Source organism: Zonotrichia leucophrys, chromosome 8 (assembly GCF_028769735.1).
Source record: "Zonotrichia leucophrys gambelii isolate GWCS_2022_RI chromosome 8, RI_Zleu_2.0, whole genome shotgun sequence".
Classification (NCBI taxonomy): Eukaryota; Metazoa; Chordata; class Aves; order Passeriformes; family Passerellidae; genus Zonotrichia; species Zonotrichia leucophrys.
In genome coordinates, this window is record NC_088178.1 from 8,966,985 (window position 1) to 8,984,623 (window position 17,639).

The 17,639-nt window shown below is 41.1% G+C and overlaps 1 long non-coding RNA gene across 1 annotated transcript; it reads right to left on the minus strand.

The window, feature by feature from the left end:
- Positions 1–78: 78 nt before the first annotated feature.
- Positions 79–15,808, minus strand: LOC135451349 (uncharacterized). The gene is made up of 3 exons (XR_010441284.1): positions 15,716–15,808; positions 15,467–15,613; positions 79–170 (listed from the first exon to the last, which is right to left on the minus strand). It is a non-coding gene; the product is annotated as an uncharacterized LOC135451349 (long non-coding RNA).
- Between the last annotated feature and the right edge of the window lie 1,831 nt (positions 15,809–17,639).

Below are 17,639 nucleotides of genomic sequence, written 5' to 3' on the forward strand. Positions count from 1 at the left end.
AAATAGTTAAACTGACTAGTATTTCTAGAGCAGTTTTGCTGTAGAATAATCCAAGAGAAAATGTCTCAATGTACTTGCCTTCCAAAGGGGTCCCAAAGGAGGAGTCCAGATTGCAATTCATGTCTAGATTGTCTGATTTATGAAGATGCTCATCTGCCAGATTCAGCAGCCTGCAGAAATTAATCCCAACGAGCTACCATTATGAGAAAGCTAAATGTGATTCCCTATCTCCTGGGCAGAGAACTAAAACCTGGAAGATTAAATAACCTCTTGCACAGCACTGAGCAAGACACTTGCAACCTCAGACCACAGAAATGACATTGCTGCCCCAGTATTTCAGATCCAACACTATCTATCTTGGTCTGTTGCTCATTTCTAAAAGACAGTTTTTTCCAGTTCAACAGATCTTAGGGAACAAGCCATCCTTCTGCAGTCTCCTAGTTGGTTACTGGGCTTTTTTAATAAAGGCAGTAAAATAGTCATTGTGAAATAGTTAATTGTCACATAAATATTTACTCATTTAAGGGCACCTCAGATGGTAGCAGGCTGGAAGCCTGATGTAACCACTTCACTTGCAGAGCAAAGATCCTGAACATGTACAACCACTCTGCACTCTGAGTCAATACACACAAGCATATAAAGTCCTGGACCTGTGGCAATCTGCTTCAAATGCTCCATAGACATTAAACATCCAAATTTATATGTAAAGCTTCAGTGTAGTTGAAAATGGATATTTGCCCTTACTGTCTTGTGTAATACAAGAAATTTGAACAGAAAAATGAAGATAAACTTGCTAATGTCTGACTGAAGACATTATACAGGCACTCAGAACCAAGGGACTCTCACCTTCATCCCAGTACAGGTACCTGCAGCTAGCATTAAGAAACAAAAATGTGTAAGAAACCTATTGCAGGGAGGTAGAATTATTTATCAATGATGTAATAAACTATAATGAGATAAGCAAGGCCAACATTGTTAAAGCTATAAAGCTTTTCAAAATGTGGAAGAAGAACGAGAATAGGTTCTGCTAAGATGACTTCAATAACTTACTACTGAAACCCACTCATATTAGGAATTTGAACACTAACAAGAAATCTATAGTGAACAATCTTAATTTTGCTCACATGGACCTGTGTTTTCCACTAATGATGTGGAAAAATTATTCCTGAACGTGGCAGCTGGCAGATTTCTTTATGAAATAATTATCAAACTAACAATCAAGGTTACATCAGACTTTTAGAAATCATGCTATAAGAGAGTTGCACATGCAAAATAAATTTTAATTAAGTTATCATAACTTGCTTAAGTTTAGTTAAATGGATAAAGAAACAAATTTTGGTCTCTATGATTTTAACTTCATAAGAGCAAATTTTATGGAAGGGAAACTAAGTGAAAAAATTTCCTGAAGTCATCCCAAATATTAACACCAGAATCCTGGAACTTCCTTAAACAAAATTCACTGAAACTCACTGGAATTGATAAGTGAGGAAAACTGTAGGGAAAAGACTTCATAAGCAGCCACAAGATAACCATTTCCAAAGGTATTTTAGGAGTAAGAACACAAGCTGATACAGCTGGTAAGAACAGAAGCTGGTAAAGCCAACACAGAATAGAGGAAACAAAAGATTTTCATGCCAGATGAGATTTCTGGTAGAAAAAAGCAAGTGGTTCATCTAGCTTGGGAAAACCAAGGCTAGGAGGGCAGCTGATCCAATTTCCAAACTATCCTTGAAGCTGCTGCTACCAAAAGTTTTAGCTAAGTTATAATAACAGCAGTTCGAGGAACTGGGCTAAAAAAAGTAGTAAAGTAGCCTTCATGGAGATTTAAAGAGGAAATAAGGTTTCTTTTCAGAGAAGTGAATTATATAAGGATAATGACAGTGCAGCTTCTTGTGTCAGGGCAGAAACAGCAACTGAAAAGGTCACTCCAAACCTACAGCCCATGCTCCTATCTTTAGAATAGGGCAAGACTCTAGGCTAAACGCCCTAATAAGTAAATGCAATTTATTGTGCTTTATCAAGTTGTACAAGACATCTTCAGGGACAACAATAACCCAGCTCTTCTGCATGTTTTACTCAGAGTCAGGGACTGGAGCCATGGCATTTGGATGAAAAAATCTTTATTCTTGCCCAGTTTTCTTCTGTGGAGCCAAAGTGTCTGATTCTGCTGGCATCCAGTTTCAGTTCTGATTTCAGTCCCATGAACCTGGTAACTCTGGACTATGATCTTTTACACCACAAAATTTCTCACTGTCTTTGTAGCCAAGTTTATCATCATCATTTCTCACAATAAAGCAATGCTGCTGACTGTTTCAGATCATTTCTCACTGTAGTTTCTGGCCTTTCTATTCTGCAGTTCACAGAACTGACATGTAAACTGGTTTTCTCCTTTACTCCTCTCTTTCCTCAGTTGTACAAAATTACTCTAAAGATCACGTCATCTGTTTCAGTCGTCTTTGCTTTTGGCAAGTAATGCTTCAATATCCATTTCCTGATCCTATTCCTAAACCATCATAAATAGAAAAACGTGAATATAAATATGCCAGTATGAAGCCAATGCCAAATGACTCCTATGTCCCCAGTGTCCTATATAATACCAATATAATCTACATTTCAAATCCTGCAAAAGGTTTTTGCATTTGCATTGTCACCACAGGCTCCATGAAGCTGAAACTGGAGTGCCTTTGGTTCTGTAGCACTCCAGCCCATCCAACAGGAAGAGTGCAGCTTTAGATTTTCAAACAAAAAGCCAGAAATACATTTTCTACATGGCCTCAAGTTGCAACACAGGCAAACCTAAGCTTCACATGGGTAAGCGTGTCTTATCCTATGGTCTAACAGGAAAACAAGGGACAAGCTCTCTTCTGACTTTGGGAAAGAAGCGGTGGTTTACAAAAACATCAAGGTTTATAATCATTAATTCATAGATGCAGATTTCTGCATTATGTGATAACTGCATGCTCTTAATATTTCTCTTTAAGTCTTGATCTTACACTTCTAAAGTGTGCCTGGCTGAGAGAGCACTTCCTTTTGTTATGGGCCAGGGAAAACAGATTGCAACACTTGCTTTCTCATAAGTTCAAAGGGGAAGGTGGGGGGAAGCATCAACCTAGTATACGGTGCTTGATATTTTTCTAAAATACCAGAAAACAAAAACCCGCACCAGCAAATTGCTCTTAAGTCATAAGGGTTGAAGGTGTGAACAGTCTGATGGGTTCACAGAGACCCCTACTTTTTATTGTAAAATACCTTAATGGCATTCAGCACATTTTTCCACTGATTTTAATGATGCCAGGATTTCATCTTTCATTCTCAAGGATTTTCACTACACCAATGCATGTATTACAGTCCACCATCCTTATGGGCTGCTTCAGTAAGGAGTCCCATCTCAGTCTGGAAAAAGGATGATTTTTGATGAGTCCTTGTATATCCTCCATGGCCCATCTAGCTTGTGCTGGCACCCACATCCTGGTCAGACAACACAGTGCCAAGGGACAGGGAAATTACACCTTTCCTGGTAGCAAATGAATATGCTCATCTGGAAGAACCTTTAAAAAGCTCCCTTTTTAGGAGGGAGGTAGTTTTCTGCCAATTCAGTGCTCTGAACAAGCCCCACAGATGGTGAGGCAATTTCCAGAGCTGGCAGAAGAGGAAGAGCAGGATCACCTCTGGCCAGTGGCCACCCCAGCAGCTCCACCTCTGAGGTGAGGGAAAGTTTTCCAGAGGAGCTAGAAGGGACCATAACTCAGCTGCTGAGAAGAGCTAGCTGAAGAGAAAGGCCCAGTAGATGGAGATTTCTTTAGAAAACATGTAAATGAAAATTTTCTGATGCAACAGCTGAACTTCTGTTTCAGGAGCACTGTATTTTGTGTTCTACTAGACCAGTTATTTAGGGATTAAGAGTCTGTTTGGCATGCTTCCTTTGAGGAGATGCTACAGCCTTCATTCTTATTTCACTGTCTCAGACCTTTGCATCCACCCCCCAGACACTGAATTAGTTTCCCAAGCAGAATATGAAAGCACCGGGAGAGCATCTGCTTGCAAGCAAGCAGGAATGCACTAAGGAGAGGGATGAGACACTGGCACAAACGTTCCCTCTCAGACCTGTACCAGGTCACTGCAGTCTCCCCCAGGCCACACATGGCTTTCTGGAAGCATCAGCCCCTCAGTCAGTGAAAAGGGCCATTTGTTCCCAGTACCAGAGAGCAGCCACAGCACAGCACTGGTGCTCAGGGGAGGCACTGAGCAGATGCTCTGGGTCACTGCTTGGTGGCCTGGGCTCTGGCATTGCTCACTGCAGCTGTTCTGTACACATTGAATACACTTAAAATCTGTGCTCACGTCCCTGCCCGGCTGTCCAGCACACTAATGCTAGAAAAAGAAATGTATTGAAGTGAACAGAGCAGGAGTTAAGTCTGAAAGGAAGGTGGCCCCATTCCCTCTACCACAGAAACCAGCTCCAGATGAGTTTTTCCCACTCACCTGAACCAGAGGCAGCCTTCATGACCAGAGCCACCACCACTGAGGTTTTGCACTCCCACTCCTTTCAGAAGCAATGCAGCTCCAGCAGTTGCTTCCCTAACATCTAACTTTTGTGGAGAAAAACTCTTCTTTCCCTCAGTAACATGAGTGTTATGTGAGGCCATCTTACAGCCCAGCAGCAGGATCTTATTTCTGGCCCTGAGGTATGTTCACTTTATTTGGCATCCCTTCACCTATACTAAAACCAAACATGTGCTAATGCTACAAGCTGCCCACAGGTCTGCTGTTCTGCACACACACAATTACTTGTGCTGAGTGTCCACTTTAGCCTCCCGAGTATGGGCTAATGCACAAGGAAGAGCCCTAGTCCCTGCTACCAGCGTGGATACTGTGGACCCATGCCAGGTTCAATTGAATCCCTAGCAGCAGAGCAATCCATTCTTCGCAAATGAAGAAGGACAAGTTTAGCAGATGCCATGGCAAGGCAGAAAATAACTATTTCATGAGAGGTTTTGAAGGTCCCCCATTTCTTTTTGTTCCGCTGCAGAAATGCTGCAGTCGGTTTCCTGCATCCCGGATGAGTGACCAGACAGCTCAGGATCACAGAGCTGCCCCGAGGGCAGTCCCTGCATTGTCACCAGGTACCAGAAAACTGTCATGTCAGGCTGTGTGTGACTCCGGATCCCTGGCTATGGAAGGCAAGTGTGAGACTCATCTCCCACTTCTGTTTACTGAGGCTATTGACAAAGGGCCCTCAATGCCTTTTAACTTCCATGGTAAACATAGAGTGGTCCTGTAAAGTGGGATTTTTAATTTGACTTGTAAAATGAGATTTTTCAGAAATACTCTGTGACTGAGTTGCTCATTTTGATAGAACTATCCACATAAATTCTTAATTCAGAGAAGTTTTAGGTTCTCATTCAACTTTGGTCTGAATGCACCAACAGGCTGTGCAGCCATTTCCCCCCAGCTCCACTGCTCAAAGCTGCCTATGGCACAGTGTAGCTGTTCCTTCTGGGACGGGGCTTGCATGAAAAAGCATTATAAGAAACCTCACTCCTTCACTTGGGGAGTATTATTTTATGGGTTTTTTAGAGTAAAAGTTTTCTGCTAAAAATCTTTGTCATGAGAGTGACTATAAAAATAAAGTTCCGTTTCCAAAATTCTGATAGTCTGTCAAGTTTTAAAATTGTGTTTGAAGAGTCCCAGCAACTATTACTTTTTAATGATACAATTTTTTTTTAAATGCTTCAAGGTTGTTGCTATGGAGTACCTAGATCACCTGCAGCTATAGGAATAAGCATCCTGTAATGTATAATGAATGCTGAGGCTCTACTTAGTTTTGCCCAGGGCTTGTTTTGCCTTAAAATGTTGGGGGCTGTTTTGGGGTTGATAGTTTCAGTAATATTTGTGGTAGTTTTAAAGGGCTTAAATACAGTCCAGGGAGAATTCTAGTGCTGTTGTTTTACATTTTTATATAGTGAATACCAAACTCTTTTGCATTGTTGATATTCAACTCATCCAAGAGCAGTTTTAGCAGAAAAATTACCATTTATAACTTTATAGCTAGGACTGCTGGTAGGCAGGGTAATGCAGAAGTAGACTGATCTGCCCTTCTCCTGAGACACAGGAGAAATTAAAATGTTCCCTGTCCACTGCTAGCTTAGATGAGATGCTAACAAGAAGCAGGGAACCCCGTACACTGTCAGGTCCCTATTTCAAAGGGAACAGAACATTTACACTTTTATGAATAGTGCTGAGTGCCAAAGGTATTGGATAAACATACATCATTTCCGTGCAGTTTTATGAATCATTCTGTAGCATGTATTAATCCCAGATGGTATGGGAGCATCACCTTTGAAATGAATGCTGCTGTCTGAACCTGATTGACTTCTGCTGCCCAGAACCACCACAGCCCTTTAACATTCACAGAGAAGGTACAGCTCCCTGTCCTCTCTCATCTCCTGAGAGACAGCCTTCCTCCACCTGACAGCTTAATGTTAGATTAGATGCCTCAAAAACAAACAAAAAAAACACCTTAAGAGCCCATTGGCTCCAGGCCTGATGAACAAATTTTGTCAGGCTTTTAAACATTTGAGAATACCATGCTATTTTCATGGACAGATGGACAATGTAAGTACAATTAGGCATGAGGCATTTGGTTTCTTAAGGCCTTGCTTGCCCACACAGACAGGTAATTGCTCAGCGACTTAAAGAAAAAATTTGTTTGAATTTTAAAATTTCTCAAAGCATAAGCTCAAAACTGTAAATAAGTATATAACTATTGTATATTAAACCAACTGAAATTTTAAAAGGCATCAAAACAACCTTCCCATTTTAGTTATTCTTCACTTTTTGGAAAAAGTATGCAATAATAAATCATTGTCTCACATTTTTCTTATACTGAATGAGATCCACATATGTTTTCAGGGGTTATACATGGTATCTGTAACCCTCAAACTAAGACCCTGTTCCAGCTCCCATCTTGCCTTTTACAGAAAGTTCTTCCAGACTTGTAAAACAAATCACATTCTGTCATTTCCCAAGAGTTCTTAGTTACCCACAAGAAATTGGAGGAAAAAAATCAAAAAAAACCAAAAAAAAAAAAAAAAAAAAAAAAAAAAAAACAAAAAAAAAAAAAACAAAAAACCAAGCTAAAGAGCAAAAGCAGCTCCATAGCAGAGTGCAAAAGGTAGCAACACAGCAGCAAGGTAGATAAGAAGAGATATTTACAGAGAGGCTGCACTTAATCAATAGAAAACACTTAATATATACATCAATGTTTTCCAGCTGCCTAAAACCCAGTAATTCCTGCTAACTGGTTTCATGCATAATCCCCACAAGGAATATTTGTAAGCTATTTCTTTGGCACAGAACTATTTTAACATTCTTATAGTTTATACCTGACTTACAAGCTAGTTTCTGGTCACTGTGTACTACAAAAGATATCTCCTTTCCTCCAGCTGCAGGAAAAAGAGAGGAGCTGCTGTGCATGAGCCCTGGATACATTTCAGCTGGGGATGTTTCTTTGACAGTAAGAGACAAGATGAGAGCACAGACAATCCACAGTACTCCAATGAATTAACATCAGATGACTTTGGTGGCTGTGACAAGCAATAATTTGAATCCAAACCATGTAGAAGGCCTAATTCTGTTCAGGCACAAATTGGAGCAACTCCACTGAAGCAAATCCAATTTGCTGCAGAGGTATCACAGGATGCACACACTGCAGCTCTGGGCACTGCAGGGCTCACCAAGGCACACACTGCACATGGACACACAGGCTCTGTTCTCTGGAGAAGCCCTGGGGCTATGGGAAAAGACTCCCCACACCTTTATCCCTGGATTGGCACCAGCCATGGTGACAAACACCAATCCCAGCTCACTCTTCCACAGCAGCAACTTCTCTCTGCAAGGACTGCAAGTTACTGCAATAGCCAAAAATTGCCCTGACACATCTCAGAGCTCCTGTTTTAGGATCACTTCTCCAGCACCATAAAGCAAGCTGCAATCCTTCTCCTTGAGATCCCATGTGACACATGTGCCAGCTCCCCCTGCTCCACTTCCCACCTCCTTCCCAGCTTTCCTCTTCCTAAACCAGTGCATAGGCAGGACTAACATCTTTTTGTGCAATGTTTTCAGCCTCTGGAACACAGATGTGGTGTCAGGCCATATCAGCACCTCCACATGCACAGGAGGGAGGAAGGCCCTGTGCTCCCAGCCTGACCAGCCAAGGCAGGGGCAGTTTGCACATGGAGCAGTCTTTCCCTGTGCTGCCTCTGTCCTGAATGTCTTTGCCATTCTTGTTCATTCCCTCTGGACATGAGGAGCTGAAGATGTGGCCGTTACCTTACCACTGCAGTAGGATACCTCTACATTTCGGCAAAAACTTGAAGGCAGTTGTGTTGTCACCTATGTCTGCTGTGACTAGAAAAAGTAATTGCATTTATAATTTGCATATGCAAGTTATTACGCAGATTTCATTAATCTGTTCCTAAAAATGCTAAGAAAGTGGGAGAACTGTTTAAGGATAGATCAAGAGGATAATTTAGTTGTTATTTAATAGAGCAATACATCCATATTTACTTAACAGTTTCCACCTAGCCACTGGTACACCATTATCAAATTAAATAACGTCTAATCAGGCTATCAGATTATTGTATTCTTTTGTGAACCAGCAAATGCTTAATGGGTTTCATTTTAGAAATAAGGACATTCATATTGCAGGAGATTAATGCTATGAAAAAAATATCTATATTAATATCTCTGAGCAATAAGGGATACGAATTAATGGATAGATGACCTAGTTACAAAAATGTGATGCTTTTTTAAAAATTCAGTATTAAGTATTTTAAACCTTGCCATGTTAATACTTTGAATATACTTCCATAAAGAAGCCTTGTGTTATGCAAAAATGTTACACATACTGACACAGAAACAGGAGTTTGGTTTTAATTGAAAGGAATGCTGACACCCTCCTCCCAGGAAGGGGGGTTATGTGTCCTGATAGAGCTGGCACTCCGAGGCTGGCTGGCAGTGCCCACTGCTGCCTGCCCAGTCTCCGCCCAGCAGCAGCTCCTGCCGACGGCCCCAGAGGTGTTGGACCCCACGGTTCCTTTGCTCCCGGGCCCGCTGCTGAGCGGCTGCTGCCGGCACCCAGAGGAGCCCGAGGGGAGCAGAGCGGCCGGCGCTCCCCAGCACCCCGCAGTGCTCTGAACGCTCCGTGACAGCCTCTGCAAAGGAAAGGCTGCGGAAAGGATCAGCAGCTGCCTCCAAGCCCTCAGCCGAGCTACAGCTCTGTGCGCAGCGTCTCCACTTTCTGGATTGCCTCTCTAAGCATTCTATGCTTTTTCAAAGCTGAATTGATCATTAGTTTCACAGATTTCATCATTAGCTCCTTCTGAGAGTAAGAAAAACACCCAAATTACATGTCCTCTCATTAATAGTATTTTTCTTTGTCTTATACCACAATTTCTTCTGCTTGCTCAACCAATTATTCCTCCCTTCTCTACCCAGCTCCTACCACTCAGCTTCAAGGCAGCCAGTCATTTCCTACATTCCATCACCATGCAATAAAACTGCTTCAGACCAAGATGTTTCAGATTCAAGGCACTTAAATCAAGGTTAGACCTTGCAATTTTACAGCAGTAATGCCTCCAGAAATGAAGCTAAGGCCATGTCAACTTCATAATTTTTTAATGCCATGTCTTATTCCAGGATGGAGAATTTTTAGGGAAGCTTGAAAGACCGAGAAAAGAAAAATTGAATGTTTTTTAGTAGCTTCTTGTTGTTTGTCTTAAAATGCTATCAGAGTGAGTCAGTTGCTCAGACTTGTAAATACTATCCTACCTCATCTCTCTGGTTATTACTCAGCCAAGCCTTTCTAAAATATTTAAGTAATCATTCTCTCTCTATTAAAACAACAGATGGAATTCCCAACCTTCAATTTTATGTCAGGATTCTGCAGTAATTTATTAACAGCTTGAACTCTGTTCTCTTGAGGGTTTAACCTGATGGTTGAACCCAATTACATTACAGTCCTTTGTTCATCAAGGGACATATGTAATATGATATTAAATATGAAACAACTCGTGCCTGAATAATGTAGTCTTTGTGATACAAATTGATGGAGTGTGGAAGCCCAAATTCCAAGACCATAAACTATTCTTAGTTTTGATTTTATAACACAAAAATTCAGGACTAATTCCACTGCTGTCAGCTGACTTACTAATGTGGAACTGGCATAAATTAGAGCTGAATCATGATTTGTCTCTCTCATTATTGTCAAGGCATGCTGAAGTCCTAGTCATGCACTCACAAGCTGGTTTGTGACTCCCAGAATATACATTTATATCAGTCTATCTCTCCTCCAGATAATCTCAGTCCCTCCAACACAAGCTAGAGGAATTCCCCCACACACAGTATCCAGACTGTAATTCCATGCAGCTCAGAGTGTCTCACCACGGCATGGAAACCTCCCACACAGAGTGGGAAATCTGCTTTGCTGTGCAGTTATATTTGCCATTGTAAAATCACTCCTTTTAAGCTAACTTTGGCAGGTTAGTATATTGCTTTTTCCATTATGAGTCTTCCCTTCCTACCCTATTTTTTTCCTTCGTGCATCACGATGCAAGCCTTGAGTGTTCATTATTGTGCTTCTCCCACCATTTGCTCCAAGTCCCACTCTTTGTGGATGGCATGGCATTCCTGAGCTCTTCCATCTGGCTCATGTGCCCCTGCTTTTTACCTACGTTCCAGACATTTCCACTGCATTAAAAAAAAAAAAAAACTAATTAAGAAGTTAGGCCAATGAACCTCTAATAATCAGGGAACCTTGTTGGCAGAAAGATGTCCCTGGCTAAACATATCTTGCTTATTTTGCCATTTATATGTTCATCCCAAGGCTCAATGCCCAGCTGAAGCATTGCTGTCAAAACAGTTCCCCAGTAACAGAGGGGACCAAATGTATTCATTTTCATGTTAAGTTTTAATTACAGCAGCAAAAAAGTGTATTTTGAAACATCCAGCACACTGAAATTAGCAGGCTGTCAGCATACTTGGCACACAATAGGAAGGACTACATGGATGGAATCACATCTCCCTGAAGTGCAGAACTCAGAAAACCCACACCTAAAGTGGGGGAGAATCAGTCTATCATCCATGGGGGAGAAAGAAGCACCTCAAAAGTATAAATTACTTGACTGTAAGACAGATGTTTCAGAGACATTATTTGTACTTCAGAAGAATAAAGTCACTTGACTACACAGAGAGTAGCTAGCAGGTCAGGTATGGGCACCTACAGTGTAGATGCCTAAACAGGGAGCAATTCTGCTCATGGTACTCAAAGGGAAAAATACAAATATTAAATATAACCACTTGCCCTGATGCTTTAAAACACCTGACCACAAGGTCCTGCTCAAAATCATCTTCATTAAAACAGCCCTTATATACTAAGTCTAGAGAGGGCCAGGAAGATCAGACCTTTTGCTTTGCCAGATGTCATTCTGCTGGAAAAATTATTTGTACTTCTAACTCAGAAAAAATGTAGTTCAAACACTGAAATTATGTTTCCATCCCATGAAGCAGTTTTGCTGCCAACTCTAAAAACTTTAAAACCAAGAATGGATTTTGAAATAATTTCATCAGAGAGCAATAACACTTTCTTTATGATTCAGTTTACCATGTGTAATTGCCAGTGTTAATCTACACAGAAGTATTCTAAATCCCAGTCCTAAAGAAACTCTAACCTCATCTAAGTTTGTTTTCTGGAACTGAGCAAGAGCAAAGCCCACAGCTGAGTTTTGAAAGAAGTCTAGGGAGTTTGAAATCATTACCTTTCATATAGAAGGATCCCTGCTTCTTTTAACTTTTTATAGCCTCATTTACTTGTTTGGATCCTTTAGGTTCTCAAAGCTTGTCATATTTTTAATATATCTTTCTGGTATGAATTTAAAATCCAGTCAAAAATTTAAAATCCAGTTGATGACTGACTCCATCCCAAACCTTTGTGAAGGAGGACTTTGGCTGCTTTGTTCTAAGTGCCTCCATCTATCTGACAATTCCCTTTGCCTGGAAAGAGAAGCTTGCTTAGGAAGGTTGGCCCCTTCCAGCTGAATCACTGGCATACACAACAAACAAACCAAACCCAAGCATCTCCTGTCCTTGTTCACACATTTTAATACAACCCACCTTTTTCCCCATCTATAAAGCATGAGTCCAGCACCTCTGAAAAGCAGTCAGTTGGGGATTTTTTTAATTGCAACTCCTCATGCAGTCCAAGTTGAACTGAGATCAAGTTCTATTTTAATTATTCTATTGTGCTTTTGGCGTTTAGACAATCATATTTCATGGCAGAGACAGCTGCAGTTCAAAAGCACATACAAATATCTCTTTTTTGGGTAAGTATCCATCTGCCTTGGGTAACAGTAATAATTTTAGATGGATAAGAGAATTATTGTCAAGCCTGCCCCAGGACTGAGGTGTGTAGTCCTTGGTCTCTCCCTTTGTGAACATTGCTATGGGAGATGATGACACTGAAGCAATTGCACCAAATCTTCAACCAGCCAGTATAATTATTAGATCTGAAATGAAGGGTTTGCTTGTGTGACAGAGCAAATATTATCTACCTTAAAATTATGTTGCCATCTTGTTACACCAGAGCCTGCCAAGCCCCTGCCCTCCTCAGTTCCCAGCAGGGTGGCAACACCCTGCTGTGGCCTCTCTTCCATCTCTGGGGAAGTCTGATGCTCCTTGCTCTCCCACCAGCCAACAAGGCTGAACTCCATGCTGGGGGTGACCTGTGCTTTTTAGACAAGAGCAAGTGAACCAAGAGTTTCCAGCTCTCAAAATGCTCACACATTTCAAGATTTAAGGGAGCTGATTTTAGAAGTGTTCCATTAAGCCTTTATTTCATTCACTGCCAAAATCTCTTAAGATTTTGAAGTGTCTCATGTCTGCCTTACCTAGCTGTGGGGAGTGCTAGAGCCCCCGTGGGACACAGGGTCAGTCAGCTCAGGTGCTCAGTCTCCTGCACTTCAAACACATCAGATGTTTTTCTCCACTGGGAATTGTTCTCCCCATCATTCTGAGCAGTGTAATACAGTAACACATAGCATGGTGGAAATGAACTTTTTTAAAATCAAATATCTTTAGTTAGCAGCACACAAACCAGAGAGCACCAGCCTTCTCACTTATGAGTCGGTTGCTTAGCACTTACCAAAGGGACACAAGCACTTGCATAATCTAAGATTTCTGAGTCCAAATCTTGCATATTTAAGCAATGTGCAGACTCAGGGTTACTACAAACTCAGCTTTGGAATGCTATCTATTGGACTACAGTCAAACATGAATTAATTTGGGCTACTGCTTTTTAAGTGCTCATGGGACATTTTTAAGCACATTCTCTATGGAGAAAGAGAAATAGTAACATTGCTCATGCTATGAGCAACATAACCTTACAACAGTTCTTAGCTACTACACGGTAAACTGGATATGAAAAATCAAGGGGCACTTCAAAACCTGATTCTTCAGCAATTCTGTCATACAAAGGTGTCACTGTCCCACAGCTGAAGAGGCAGAGCCCAGAAAACAGAAGGGACGTTCAAAGTTGACACATGAATCCTTTTAAACCCTCAGTGCCTTGGCACAGTGCTGAGCCTGGCCTTGTCCTTCCTCACACTCACCCCATTAAAGGCAATGAGAGTGAGGTCTTGGAGGAGTTGAAACTGGGCCCTATATGGGGAATTTTACAGGAGTCACACTGGTTAGTAGATGCTTTTAGTCGGCTAAGAAAGCAAATAGAGAGCTGTTATCTTCCTAACCCTGATGGGTTTGGGGTTTTGTTTGTTTCGGGTTTTTTCTGCAGCATAAGAAGTAAAGTAACTTATTTCTGTTTAATTGGTTTGGGGTTTTTTAGCTATTCTCTAATAAAAGAAAAAACAAAGGCTATGGATTAATTACAAATGCAGTAGTGCTTCTTAACAACAAATCAAACCTTATCTTAGAGCCTGAGCTCTCTTAAACCAGCAGGGACAAGCAGTGGGGAAGGTAGGGCTTGTGCTTCTCAGGAAAACAACAATATTAATTTTGCAGTTTAAGATTTCTTTCCTGTTATACAATACTATTTCTGTACAAAACTGGTTGGTTTGCATTTCTTCATATACACAGCAAGAGAGCTCATGATGCACACTACCTTGGAGCATTACCTCAAGCAAAAAACCTCTTCTGTATGAAGCTGGCAGCATGCACATGAAATCCATACTCTGCTGGCAAATACTGATCCCTCTGAGCAAGAGCTAAGTGAATTTCACTGATCCAATCAGGCAAGTGTGTGCAATGAGGAAAGGGAGTAGGGCTCTCTAGAAACAAGGATCCAGAATAGGCTAGAGAGAAAGGACACCTGACTGTCCCAGCTTCATCTGTTTGTTTAGCTGTTCTGTAAAGCTCTTGCCACACACGGGTAGAACTCAGGGAAGAGGCACATGCCAGATCCTAGACTCACAAGTTATGTACAGGAGCAACTGAGAAAGCATTAATAGAGCTGTCACAGAAAGAATAAAAGGACTCTAGACCCCAAACAAAGCTCTTCATCCCAAGAGTGACTCTTGGTCTCTGAAGAGCAGAGTAAAAAACCACCTTCAAATCTCTCCTTACATTTTCACTAAACTAAAAAAAAAAAAAAAAATAGGTACAAGAGCAGTGCTTTGCTTTATTAGACAATTCCCATGCACAAGCAATAAAAGTTAATGTTAGTACTGATCAATTTAGATGACATGAAGATGATTGTTTATAGTGCTCTACTAAGTCATAAACAAGCACTCAAAAGAAGTTGCACTCAACAGCCTGCAGTGCACATACAGCCTTTGTCTGGTGTTTGGCACGGGGCTGGGTGAAGAGAGCTACAGAAAAGGCTCTGTGCTCATTTTTCTAGCTCCTAAGGCTTCAAAAGTGACATCCCCACTAAAATGAGCTATGTGAAAACAGCATGACTGTCAATAATTTCATCATCACCATGTCATCAGCAAATACCTGATAATTATCTCAAGGCAAGCATTCTTAATTACTCATTATTTTAAAGCACAGAAATATTAGGGGAAGAATTACTCAAAAGTAAAAGCAGCCCGAAATGGGGACCAGCAGCTGTGTCCCACTGCTGACAGGAACAGTGTTCCATACCCCCTAGGTGTGAGGCACAGATCCCTCAGACCTCAGTTCAGATTCGTGCCAGCCGCAGTCAGCAGCACCTCATACATAACAATCAGCCTGCTTCAAGCATCATTCAAGATACTTTTCTTCTTTTCCAGTGTCAGCAGAGATAAACAGCTTGAATAAGGGCATCAGAGCTGCAGGGAGGGAAAGGCACTCTTGCAAGGAAGTTAAACTCAGTGAAATGAGAGCTAATTCCCTGCAACCACTGAGGGTACCACATGTTCAATGCAGAAAGTTACCTATAGTGTTGAAGAAAACTTATTCCATCAAAACTTACCACTGGAGGCAGCAGCTGAGAAAAAGCTTCAGCTTTTTGCTGAGATGAAAGTCCTCATGCTTAGTATTTTTACCTGGATTTACCAGAATCTTTTGCTTAAAGGCAAAAAGCATGCAGCCATGGGGCAGTTGTAGGCCGCCATTACACCTGTTACAGGAGAAGGCAGGTCAGTTCAACTTGTCATTTATGAAAATGAAATCATTTTACAATACTTTACTCCCAAAGCCTTCTCTCCTTAAAGAAACCCACCAATGCACATATTCTACTCTTCCAAATATGATGAAAAGCAAGCCCATTAACCACAAACAGCCTTAGTAGTAGAAATCTTGGCATGACTCCTTTAGGATAACACCAGAGGCCACAGAGCTAAGAGACAGAGGGGCCCCTGGGCTGAGCTTACATAGAGCCCTGGGCCCAGGGGCAGGGTGTGGGAGGGTGCCCAGGTGGGGCTGTTCAGGGCATGAAGGCTTAGTGGTTCCCTTGGGGACCAGGCAATCAGTGCTACTCCTTTTAGCAGCCAAACATACTTTATATCACCTTCCTTGGCTTCAGGGGGAAGACGCATTTATGACCCATATATACACACACAGAATAATCCCTCAGAGCACTTTCTCCAGCTCTGCCTACCATTGAAATTAGCTAATACACCTGCATGCTGTCCTGTAGGAAAGCCTTCACTATCTTGCCCAGTAAGTGACTTCATCCAAATAATTGGAAGTTTGTGCCATGTGTGAGGTGGTTTGTACCATTGATGTGGGATAAAAACAACATGGTAGAAATCCCTTTTTTTTACTGGAGCTTTCAGCAGAACTATCACCCCTTGGTAAAAATATATTTCTTGGTGTCCTTAGGTCACAGTAGAGACAGGTGATAGAGCCTTCAGTCTGAAGGTGTGTTAGAATACTCACATCTCCTGCCTTCAGGGATGGAAAGGAACCATGGACAAGCATATAGACAATCTCTACAGGCAGCAGCAGAGTGGCTTCAACCGACAGATTCTAGATCACATGAATTATGTGTCTACTGTCTGCACCTCTAAATACTCTTTCCACTTGGCAGAAATCAGTTCTGACAGAATCCCCCCCCTCATATCACAAAAACAAGTGTGTGGGGTTTTGTCTGCCCGTGTAGTATGTGAATGCTGGTTTATGCTGATTGCTACCTCAGGTCACAGATATAGAAAACAAAAATTCAATGCTATTTTGAAGTAGACTGAATTATGCTTTTTTTAGTTATTTTTTATTTTTATTAGTTTTGAATAATTACCTTAATTCTTTTATTCTAGGAAAGACAAAAAACCTATGAAGTGCTGTATCTTTTCCTTATTAGAGATAAAACTGCATGATAACTCTAAGTCTTCTACAAGCATCCACAAATATTTGTGTCCTCATTTATAATCCTTAAATAGCAGTTTTAGAAGATTTTTTTTTTCTTGTGAGAGAGGATACTCTTCATCCAGTTTGCAGAGGAAAGAGGCTCTCTTCTCAAGTGGAACCCTTTACATTCCTATATGCCTCGTACAAACAAAATTGCCAATTGAAATGCCAGTGGTAGTTCTTGCAATGAACTCCCTCCATATGTGCTAGAGAAAAAGCAATGAATCATAGAGGGAAACAGAGGCTAAAGCAAATCAACCCTTTCCCATTAAATGCTACCATATCCAGCATTTCAATTAGCTAATATTGATACTATAATTTTGTATGTTGGTGATTGCACGTGCAATACATAACAGCAAATTACTGCAATCACCAACTGTTGAACAACTGCTTCCGACTCACCAGCTACTCTTTGATCTTAAAATTTTAGTTTCCTATTAACAGTTAAGTACCATAAATGTACATTAATATAAATGAGGAAGGAGGTAAGTTTACAAAACACAAGAAAAAATAAGTCAAGTGAAAAGGCACAGCAGTGAGTAATCATGTATATAATGGCAGTCTCACTACTATGCTCTTTCCTTTCCTTGCTAGCTCACTGTAAAAATCACAGTGGTTGTTACTACTAAGGAGAATTCAACACTAAAACAATCCCTCACACCCCTCAGCATTTCAGACTGCTCCCCTTCCCCAGTTTCCTTGACCTCAAAGTGCTCTGTAAGCTCTAGACATTGTTTTCCTTCATGATGAGCTATGTAGAGGATTAATATTGATATAGTCAGAGAGCCTGAGATGAT